A 12,880-nucleotide genomic window follows, 5' to 3' on the forward strand; every position below is an offset into this window, starting at 1 on the left:
GCATAGCCTTTCTGGATTTAGTCCCTGACTGCATTCCCCCTCAACCACTCATATTGTTGGCCCCTTTCAGATGGTCTTTGAGCTGCCAAACACAAAGGAGAAATGAATAGAACTCCCCTTTCCCCTTCCAACAGAGCATGATTTTTAAGCATCTAGTGCAGTCTCTGGATCACATGAGTTTAGGCAGTGTTTCTGATGTGAGATTTCTCTGAATCAAGAAATTCCAAAAATGCAGCTTGCAATGCAACCTCCTTTACTCCCCCTTGTAAGTCAACGAGTCTGTGCCAAATCCACTTCTGGCAGCCATTGGTCATGGGCAATGGCACTTTCTTTCTTCAGTTTTTTTAAACTCAAATTTTGGAATCCCTAAGTCTCTTTGAATGTCCAATATTTAATTTTGGTGAAATTTCTCCTTTACCTACCTAGGCTGAGAAGCTGTATACCCACTTATTTGGTCTTTTAACACAGCACAGCTTGAAATGCAGCTTCCTTTATTCTGCGATCTTCTTCCAATTCTCATAAATTAGAATTTTAAACACATTTTCTTATGTATACTATAAAAATCATATTCCCATTGGAATTTTAAAAGCCTGTTTAGGTTACACATTGTTATAAATTAAAAAAAAATATTCACACTGTAAGCAATACTATCTCTTTCTCTTCAGTTTTGTCCCAGAACAATGCAAAATATTTAGTGTCTTTCATTATGCAAAAAACAGTTCATCGATATAGATCACTATGAAGCTCATCAATTTGCAAAATTTCTGAGTTACATTTTGCCTCAATTTATAAATTGTTTTAAGTAGCAACAAAAATGACATAAGATTAAAAGAATCTTGAAAACCAGATGTTCATTAGGGTCCCAGAATTACCATTAAAACTGAGGATATATGTTATGATCTTATTTTTATTAGATTGTAATAGTTATACATAGAAGTTGAATGCATAGTAGTATATATAGTCATTGTTATACTTAGTAGTTTTGTCGGGTTTATCCCAACAAAATTATACATGCATGGAATTTGATTTCAGTTCAAGATTCAATTCCTTTCCTGACCCTCTCTCCCTTTGTCCTTCCTGTCCTCCATTGTTCTCTTTCCTCTACTCTGATAGACATATGCTCCTTTCTCTATTTATTTAGTTTTGATTGGTTCTTTTTACTTAAACAGAAATATGACATTTCCTGTGGTATATTTATATATGTACATGACATAATTTTTGAAGAACTCATTATTTGTTGACTCTCCTTTGTTATCCTTCTACTTGGCCCCTCCATCTTCTCCTACTACACTACTGATCTTCCCTGTATCTTTTTGATATCCTATCCTTCCTTCCTCCTTTTCTTCATTTTACCCTAGCTTCCACATATTAGAGAATACATTCAATCCTTGAGTTTCTGAGTTTGTCTTTTTTTCACTTAACATGATATTCTCCATTTCGACAAATTAACTAGCAAATTCCATAATTTAATTATTCTTTATGGGTGAGTAGAATGACATTGTGTATACATACAACAATTTCTTAATCTTTTCATCCATCAGTGGGCATCTGGGTTGATTTTATAACATAGTCATTAAGAATTGGACTACTATAAACTTCAAGTAGCTATATCATTATAGTATGCTGATTTTAGTTCTTTTACAAAAATAACCAGGAGTGAAATATCTTGGTTCTATTGTGATTTGATCCCTAGATTTTTTAGGAATATTCAAACTGCTTTGCAGAGTGAACATACTAGTCTTCATTGTTTCCAACGATGTACAAATGTTCCTTTATCCACACAACCTTGCCAGCATTTATTGTTGTTTGTATACTTGCTCATTACCATTCCAATTGGAGTGATATTAGCCCTTATTGTAGCATTTCTTTGATTGCTAGAGATGTTGAACATTTGTTTATATATTTGTTGTTCATTCATTTTCTTCTTTTGAAAAATGTCTCCTCGGTTCTTTTGCCCATTTATTGGAATAGGTTGTTTTGGGGGTATATTGTTGTCTGTGTTATATATTCTGAATATTAACCCCTATCAGTTGAGTAGCTGACAGACTTTCACTGATTCCCAGGGAGAATATATTTTTGATTTCATCTTTATAACATGGAAGGTAAATATTTTTTATCTAATAATAGCAGAAAACAAGATTCAATTCCTTTCCTTTAAGAAAAAAGCAGCATAGTGTACTCAAAGTCTATTCTTTCAATTCAGAGCCCACTTCTTTTGTGAACAATTTGGAGCACAAGTGCCTGATATTGTATGTGGGATTCTGACACCATAAATGGAATAGAATCAAGAGGACTCGAGTAACATGAAGAAAACTTCCATGTTATTGGAAAGTGTATACCTGCAACTTTAGTTCTTTGCATGTAAATGTTTGCTATGAAAAATCAATGTCAAGGAGGTGTTAAGCAATAGTAAAGATATTTCTGTAGTACTGGATATATAATGCACAGTCTTGTAAAAATTCTCTAACAGTGAATCAAGGAACCTTTCTGATAGGGGCTGGTATTTCTGAAAAAGTATGTATTCTTTGGTATGTAGATTAATAAACCCTGATATACAGTTAAAAATTTGGCTTATTAAATAAAATATTTAAATCCTTTACTAATTGTTTTAGGGTACAGGGCTATTGAGAAAAGAGGTCTCTGTCTTCAAGAAATGACTAGAGTTTATGTGGCCACTCTAAGTAGAGGAGAGACATTGCAAAGTTAAGGGTCAGAAAATATGAAAGTGGAATGAGATGAGAAGGAAGAGGTTACTCTTAATTTACATTATTTTTTATATTCTTATGTTCAGACAGCAGTTTATAAGAGGTTCAGTTCAGTTGAATAATTTTGAAAACTTTTTGTTGTTTTCCAGAGGGGCTATACACCACTTTTACTTGCCATAGAGCTAAACAGACAGCAGATGGTTGAAACATTAATTCAGAACAAAGCAAATATACATGCAGTTGACCAGAAGGGAAGGTATAGTACTTTATATATATTATATATATATAGTAACAATCACTCAAGGAAAAATGACTAGTTTAATGGGAAGGTCAATATTATCATACTTAGAAAAGATTGATATAAAAAACAAACCACAATTAAGGTAAAAAATCAATTATTCGAAGTGAGAAATACAAATAAGCATATTAATATGATTCAAAATTATTGGCAGATATCTGTTATTGGTTTATTGGGCACATGATTTTTTATTAACTAAAGAGTTTTACTATTACTATTAGTTTTGTAAAATATGGAGTTTTAGTTTACATTTTGGTTTCTATTATATTTTTAACTTCTGCATCTGATTTATTTTTCTTTTGGAAAAGATGTATTGATCATAAATAGGCATTGGAAATTACTTTTTTATTTGGTTGACTGTTCTAAATCCTTGTAGAATATTTATGTTAGTTTATTCCTAAGTGTTTATTAATTGCTACTGCCAAATACTGTTAATTTTTAACATATTTTGGTGCTTTTGCTTTTAATTGGAAGGTACAGAGGGAAGAAAGTAGCTTTAAAGGAATAAATATTTTCTTTAATAAAGATAAGGCATAGGCAGGTTTTAAAGAGAAAAAAAAGCCTTAGATTCTCACACAATTGGTTTTTATTCCAAGCTTTTGTAGTACATCACCTTAAAAACAATACTTATGACTAAATATATTTCCTGATATGAAAAATAGGATAATACATGCTTGAAGGATGATTGTGAAATTGTACATATTGCATTGCATTCAATGTTTAGCAACTACTTATCAGTACCATTAATTGAAATAATGACTATTATTTTTATTATTATTATTAGTGTGCAAATAGCCTTTTCTGCTTGACCTTTAGCTGACTGTGAGTTATAGTACATTGTTTCACACTAGAAAGGAAATGGAGCTTTCTTCATTGAAAGGTTTACCAATTTCAGATAAATGACCTCATCATAGTTACTATCCATTGAAGGATTTTAGATAGTTAACATCTAGTTAACATCTAAGATAGTTAACATCTCCCTCATTGCGAAAAGAGATTTTTTTCCTTTTAGACTTTGAGATGAATTGCAAAAGAGAATATTTGTTCTCTTAGATGTTTGTCTATTAATATCTGTAAAGTAAGATGTCGAATTGGGAAAATATTATAAATTATCTCTTTGAATTTTTTTATTAAAATACTAAATGTTGAAGTTATCTCTCTTATTATAGAACAGCCCTAATGTTTGCTTTGGAACAAAAATCCAAACACATAGTTGAGATGCTTCTTCAGAGTGGTATTGATGTCTCTGCTGCAGATAACTTTGGGCAGATGGCATTAGCTTATGCTATTGCTAGTGGTGATACTAGGTAAGTATTTACATTAAAGTACTATTCAATATTGATTGGAGGCTGAAAATAATTAAAACTATTGCATTTTACACATGAGGTTAGATTTTATAGTACAGCTATATGTGGAACGATAATGAGTTAGAGTTCATCAGCCAGGAACCCTGCAACAGTCTAGACAAAAATAGTGATGAATGTGGGCTGGAGAAGTGGCTCAAGTGGTAGCGTGCTCATCACCACATACAAACAAAGATGTTGTGTCTGCCAAAAGCTAAAAAATAAATATTAAAAAATTCTCTCTCTCTCTCTCTCTCTCTCTCTCTCTCTCTCTCTCTCTCTCTCTCTCTCTCCTCTCTGACTCTCTCTTTTAAAAAATAGTAATGAATGTAAGAGTCTTCTCAGAGGTTCCTTTCTTCCCCTTTCTATTTTTTCTTTTTTTACTTTTTCCCTTATACATGCTACTAAGTTGCTCTACCACTGAGATACATCACTAGTCAGCATCTTAGGATTCTTTAAAAACACTGTGTCATTATGATTCCCAGTCTTTTCTCTTTTATTCCAAGAATAACTCCTCACTGTGGAGTAGAAATAGTGTCACACTTTGATTTTTATAATTAGCTATTTGGGTCTTAAAATGCCTAGTTGAGCAGAAAATATTTTTACTCTCCTATGAAAGTTAGCATTTCTACCACCCTTCTTTAATTTCCCAAAGACCTGAGAATTTCCTTAAAGTCTAAAGACCAGGTGGAAGGACTTTTAAAATGTTAATTTTTTCTCTGTCAATTCTGTTGCTGTGGTGTTGCTGTTAGAACTGGCTCTTTAGTCTGGTGATGATTAACTTTTACCACAAAATGTCCTGATTGATCCCAATCCTTGAGTATTCATGGTAATGCACACTTAGATTTAAAAGTTACAATGCTATCTTTAGTTTATATATACATATGCTTGTTCAGCTATTATTCTCAAACAGCAGAATTCTGTTTTGGCAACTTGGCCTCCTAGCTTTAGCCACACAAATATTAAGAACTCTGGCCCTGTCCCACATCTCAAACCTTTATGTGGAACAACCCCCATGTTAGCCTAGACCTTCCTGATGCATTATCCTTTGAGGACTTTGTCTTTTCTTGCATAAACTAATCATTCAGAACTATCAGATAGCTTCAAATAATATCACTGAAGAGATGAGAATTTCCAATCATCTTTCCTAAAAGATCTGTTCCTCGAAACCTCTCATCCCTTGAAATAAATATATATATATATATATATATATATATATATATATATATATATATATATATATAATTACTGCAGGAGGCCCAATATTAATGTTTCCCAGGTTGGATGTGTCTAGTGATTTGCTTTCCAAAGTAAGAAAATTTCCCAAACTATTGCAATCAGTCTAAAGTTTTCAGCATATATCAAGTTCTCCCTTACAAGGAAGAGATAAATTCTCTGAGCTTAAAGTAGATTCATTGAATCTAAGAGCGCTAAGCCGCATTCTGAATTATTAGTAGCCATGTGTAAAGAGGATTTGGTCTTCCAAGTCAGTTAGAGGTTGACATGGAGATTTAGCTTCTTCTAAAAATTATCCGTTGATTCTTTTCAACTAGGTAGAGAAGAAATAGTAGCAGTCCAAGCCAATTCTTGGCATTGGTTATTTCCCCATTTTTGGTGTTATTGATTAGTTTCACAATAGGGGATGAATATATTCTCTAAAGAGATATGTTACTTATAAATAAATTATTATAAATTATTTAATGTCTAATTTGCCCTGAGACATAAAGCAAAAATAAGACTACAATCAATAAGCAAAATTAGAACTCAAAAGCATTTTTCAGTAATTTCAACACTTGAATATTAGAATCTGTGAAGAATACACATTGGTTTATTTGGGATTCCAATTATAGTTGAATAAAAAGATCAAATTATGCCATTATTTTCCTATTTCTTTTGACATGTTTTAATATTACCTCATTGAGTCTTCCGAACAACTTTGTAAACTGAAGTGGTACAACCCTTATTTTTTAGAAGAAACCCTTAATTTTAAGAGAAATTAATTGTGCAAGAAGAAAGAGATATTATTTACATGACATTTTCTGAGTTCTATCTATATCAGTTAATATACTTACCTATATATTGTTCTCAATTTATGATCATTTTATCTTACTTTGTTTTCTTAATATAAGTTTATGGGTACAATGGCATGCATATTTACCACAGCTTCTTGGGGGAAATAAGGAGGCAGGAGGATTGTTTGAACCAGGGAATTCCAGACTAGCTTGTGCATCATTGTGAAATCCCATCTCAAAAACAAAAGAAAACCAAACAATTTACAAATAATTGTCAAGTTAATAAAATGTCTAGGCTTACAAATTTGAAGTGCATATTATAAAGTTCTGATATAAGATCTAATATTGTTTAAAATACTATTATATATTGAATGTTTGGTTATTGTTTTTTAATTTTTTTTTGAGAGAGTGAGAGAGGAGAGAGAGAGAGAGAGAGAGAGAGAGAATTTTTAATATTTATTTTTTAGTTCTCAGCGGATACAACATCTTTGTTGGTATGTGGTGCTGAGGATCGAGCCCGGGCCGCACGCATGCCAGGCGAGCGCGCTACCGCTTGAGCCACATCCCCAGCCCTGGTTATTGTTTTTATACCAATATTAAAATGCTAATTTGAGTAATTTTTTTATCTATAGCCTCAAAGAATTAATTCTTCAATATATGAAAGTAGAATCTAAACATCCTGAAAATATCAACCCAGGTAAGACTTCTGAAAGTGAATTAATCATGGTATTCATGGCTTATATAAGAAAAGTAAGAGTATGCCAGGTGCAGTGTTGGCAAGCCTGTAATCAGGTGGCTCAGGAGACTGAGGCAAGAGGACTGCAAGTTCAAAGTCAACCTCAGCAATTTATCAAGGCCCTACACAATTTAGCAAGACACTTTCTCAAAAATTACAAAAGGAATGGGATGTCTGTGAGTGGTTAAGCTCTCCTGGGCTCAATTCCTGGTACCAAAGTAAGTAAATAAATAGGAGTAAGAAAGTTTGGACTGCAAAGGAACAGTGGAAAAATTAATGTGTTACATTCATATTGATCTTAATATTTTTCTTAATAATCTAGAATTCATGATTATTTAAGCCATTAATTGTAGGAAATTTATAATATCAAATGATATTGTCTGAAGTAATTTTAGGCTAACTTAATCTTGGCCCCTGAAATCTTATATTTATGTGCATAAATAAGTAAAAAAAAATTCAAATTAGCATGTTGTCTTTCCTATATAATGACATTGTAGCAAAGTGGACTTGTAATAAAAACAGATGTTCTATTTTTACTGTAGATATGAACTCTTACTGGGTATACAAACTCGTGGATTTCACAGTGATATTTCCATACATATGTAAATAGTACTTGAATCCCAACCACTTTCCCTACTTCCGTTTCTATCTGTCTCTTCATTTCTTCATCCCTTGTTACCTTCCCTCTTCCCTAATAACCCCTTTTCCATTTCCAAGTCATTCTTAATTTGTTTTCAAATTGCACATGTTTTAGAGAATGTGATATTTGATTTATGTTTCTGACTTATTCTGCTTAACATAATAGCCACCCTTTCCATCCATCTTAAGTTTTTGTCTTTGTTTCTTTCTTTTCTCTTAAGGGCCTGAAATATAGCATTTCATGTTCCCTGGCCTTCAACGTTTCTGTTGATAACACTTATGTTCTTCTTATGATTTATTATATAAGTGCTTTGGTCTTTTTTACTTCTTTAATGTACTTTTGTCAATTTTTATAAACGAACATGGAGAAGTTCTATTCTGGTCATGTCCATTTGGTGTTCTAAATGCTTCCTGTATCTGGACATCCATAACATTCAAAAATTTTAAGAAATTTTCTGCTATTTTTTTCTCCAAATAAATTGCATTGCCTATAAGCCTGTACTAATACACCATTGTCTGTTTATAATTTATAAGTTTAGTCTATAAATCAGGTACCAAGGACTTCGTATATTCTGTTTCTTCTTCTTTTTGTTGTCATAACTAACTAAACGTGACATTCATCATTGCCTTCCAACTCTGATATTTTTCTTCTTAATCTAGTCTATGATTGAAACTTAGATTTATCTTTTTTAAATTTGAAATATTAAGCTATTTATTTCCAAGATTGCTGTTTGATTTCTTTTCAGAAGCTCTATTTTTGCACTGTTCTCTAATGACTTGTAAGGTTTTTATTACTTTATTCATCTTCTATTTGTATCATCTTTGAATTCATACATTAATTTTAATATCTTTTTGAATCCTTTTTTCTGGTGTTTTGTCTACTGCAGTGTCATTGGAATCAGTTGCTAGAGAGTTATGAACTTTTGGAGGATCCATGTTACCTTATTTATTCATCTTTCTTATATTTGTGCTAAATTCTGTGCATCTGTGGGGATATATGTTTCTTCCACATTTATGTGAGAGTCTTCTTAGGAAATAACCTAAGATGATGTATCCTGGGCTATTGGTTTATTTTGTCGAGATTATTTCCAAATTATAGACTTTGTATTATAGACTTTTATGTTTTACCTGACTGTGATTCATGGGTTTTGTCACAGTTTGTACTATCATAGTCTGAAGTACCAACTTTTCTTTGTCAATCTTGTGAGAATGGAGTCACATGATGTAGGCAGTGGATTATGTGGGATGCATTTTTTGTGGTCATTACTGTAGCCTTGTCAATAATTTTCTGTCTGCAAAGACATGGGAGAGACCTAGTGCCGCAGTCCAGCTGGGCAAAGTAACTGAGAGGTGACAAGCAACTGAAGGTTGAAGCGGGAACTGAAGATAACTGAAGGTAACTGCTTTATTGTGGAACAGCAGTGGTATATATATCTAACTGATTTACATAAAGCATGACTCAATGAGCATAATCCAATCATAGCATTGCTCCTCTACAGATACAGCAATCAGCCAATAAGGAGTCCCCACCATCTTGATGAGTCAGCGGCATTGCCTCACAAGCCACTCTTCCTGGCAAACTGCCAGGCACCATCTTGACTTGGTCGTGGCCTCCAACAACCTAGGCTGAGGTGCTGCTTGGTGCAGACTTCATACCTGCACAACTCTGTAAACAGAGTTGTTTCACCTCTCTCTGCTCATGCTATGAGGGTGGCTGCCAGACACTGGATTATAGTACATTCGATCCATACCAACATGGGTACATGTCAGCTGGGGGCTTTTATTTACCCTGTTATTTTACTTGAAGTACCTGTCAAGTTATAAGTGGGAATGTAAGTCTTCGGTGGAAAGTAAGATGCATTTTTTCTTATCTTTGCTGTGGGTTTTTAGAAGTTGCAAAGTACCTGCCAATGTGTTCAAGGAATGGGGCTGGATCCCCAGTGCAGATGGAAGAAGACAAACAACAATAATACAGCATGAAGGCAAACTAGATATAGGTATACAGAAACAATCAACAAGAAGAAAAAAAAAAACACCAGTAACAACTGAGAAGAAAGGGATAAAATATTTAGGATCCACTAAATTGTTAAAGGTTCATAAAAGTAAAATTAATTTTAATAAAAAAGGAAGAATGAGAAATTGGAAGAAAATTTTTAAAATTCTATTAAATTATGACAATAAGATAAAAGTAATGAAACAAAATGACAAAATAATAATTAAAGAAAGAAACATAAAGCAAAATCTAGTCAAGAATTTCTTCTACATGAGTTGTATGTGCACACACACTCCTAGTCTGTGCCCAGGGCAATGGTCAATGCCTGCATAGCAGAAAGCCCTTCATACCTGCAGAGCTTTGGCATTATGAGGGTTGTGCCAGAAAGTCATATATTCTGCCTGTAGAACTATAGTCTGTGTAGGCTGGGGATGTGGCTCAAGTGGTAGCATGCTGGCCTGGCAAGCATATGGCCCAGGTTCGATCCTCAGCACCACATACAAAGATTTTGTGTCCGCCAAAAACTAAAATAAATAAATAAATTAAAAAATAAAATTTATTTTCTCGTTCTCTCTCTCTCTCTCTCTCTCTCTCTCTCTCTCTCTAAAAAAAAAAAAAGAACTATAGTTTCTGTCTGTGCCCAGGGATGTGGCAAATGTCTGAACTCCAGTATCTAAACCAAATGTGAATTGAGATTGCTCCAAAGAGCAAATGTATTTTCTAATTTTTTTTCTATAAGTTGATTGTATTTAGTAAATAAAAAATATTTGTGTAACTAAAAATGAGTTTTCTCATTAAAATGAGGTGAAATACTTTGTGGCATTTTTAAACTTTTTTTTGCGTAAATATGTAATTAAATTATTCAATTTCTTCAACTTATGAGAATAGCCATATTCTATTCCTTTGATATTTATCACCAATTTGGAGGTGACTATCTTGCCATAATATATATTAACTGTTAATGGTCAGCTCAGTTAGTATCTTTATCTTTTGATTTAGTATCTTTTTGTGTGTATGGTACTGTAATCAAATCTAGGGCATTTTGCATCCAGCTAAGTGCTCTACCACTGAGGTATATCCTTGGTCCCTAATACATAGTTTAGAATTCACAAAAAAATATGGAAGGAACAGAGATATTTTCTTCTGTACTTCCTTTACTTTCATAGTCTTCCTCCATTATTAATGTCCACTACTAGGGGCATACTCTTGCTACCAATGCTGAGCCTACATTTATACATTATTATCACTCACACATTTAATTTATATTAGGATTCTTTCTTAGTGCTATACAACCAGTGGTTTTTAGAAAAAGGGATAATAGGATGTATTCATAGTTGTAGCTTCAGAAACAAAATGTTTTATTGTCCTTATCTTCTTCCTAATCACCGCAACACACACGTAACCCCTTCCAACCACTTATCTCTAATATATCTGGAATTTTTTTTTCAAGAGTAACCTTATATTTGGAAAAGTATAGTATATTTAAAATATGTTTGATGTCACACTCGTGTGTGTAAACAGAATTCTTTAAGATATTTATTCCACCTATACTAAGACATTTTCTAACATGTTCACATAAAAGACTTTGAAACACAATACTTCAGTCCTATCTGATAATTCTGCTTCCTTTCAGATCCCAGTTTGCTGTGGATGGCCATATCTAAATTCTTTATGCTTTCTCACATTTTTTTTCAGATGCAGGACATGTATCTTTGAATGAGGCTGAAAACGGCAACATTCTATTGCCTAAAACAAAGGAAGCAGGATTAGAAGCTGTGCCAGGGTCCCAGACGGGTATGAAAAGAACACACATATATGTATTACCTGTTTATCTAAATGCATATATCTGGTACAATAAATTCAGAAAAAAAACAATTTGAGGAGAAATAAAGTGTACATTTCCGCAGATCTTGGATGAAAACTTTTTAATAATTAGGATACTCACTTATAATAAAATGGATTAAAGAATTCATAGGTCACTTGACAAATGTACTGCCATCTGACTAGTTCAGGTTTGAAATTGAAGTTCTCAGGTTTTCCTTTTGCTTCTCTAAATACAGATCACTGTGGTCTCCAGATTGTGCATCTTCACATTTGTATACGTAATTTGCCTAAATATTTATGATGGTTGCAAAGGTGTTCGTATTATTTGAAACTTAACTACAAGTTTTAATTACTAAAGATATTTTCTCCATATTTATTTACTACATTTCAGTCTTGTCATTGTACTCAACAAAATCCACAAACACAAAACCCCTAAGCGAATGTGGTCTGTATCAACGCAAATGAAAATTGTTATCACTCAGACTGAGCTCTCTACTTATTTCATAGACTCATGAATGTGTTTTTCTTAATATTCAGGTTTTATTGATTATATATTTCACTTGCTTTTCAGGCTCTAACGACGTGCATGCTTCCTACAAGGTAATTCATCTTCTATGTTTATGTGATATTATTAAGAGTATGCTGAATGTACTGTAAAATACTTACATAATATCTTCTCTGCATGCACATCAAGCTGACCACCAAAAGCAAAGGTACAGCTCCCATAAAGCCAAAAAGGAAGAATCGACCAAAACCACTGGACTCAGGTAACGGTTGCAGTACAGCTTCTATAAAACCACCTATGTTTAAACCTTGGAAATGATAGCAATCTTCTCACTCCTGATATATCCATTTTCTGCCATGTGTTGGGAGGATTTGCCCCATGGGGTCTGTGTTGCTGCTGCATCCACATTTCAAAATATTTCTGTAAATGTCTGAGGAAATGTTGTTTTAAAACCACCTCTATCATAGGCGTCTACAATTAAATTCATGACACCTGTTAGTTGGGTTGTGGGCCTCATTTTTCTTCCCACCCAAATTTTAAAAATAGGTCTGGGGAGAAGGATTGAAGTCCAGAATCCTGATATTTGGTGGAATTCTAGTTTTTTGGAAGCCGAGATATCAAGGCCAGTCTGTGAAATACAGGAAAATCTCATTTATAAGTCAATGTGCACTCTACTGTGACATCTAGTGTATCAACCAAATGCATCAAACTTGAGTGATGTTTTATATACAACATCATTTCATGACTTTGACAACTCTTTTGGGAAGTTTGAGGCAAGAAATAATAAGATGTATGATCATATGTACTTTAGTTTATCCCTTGTTT

Source organism: Spermophilus citellus, assembly GCF_964194105.1.
Source record: "Spermophilus citellus genome assembly, chromosome: 1".
NCBI lineage: Eukaryota > Metazoa > Chordata > Mammalia > Rodentia > Sciuridae > Spermophilus > Spermophilus citellus.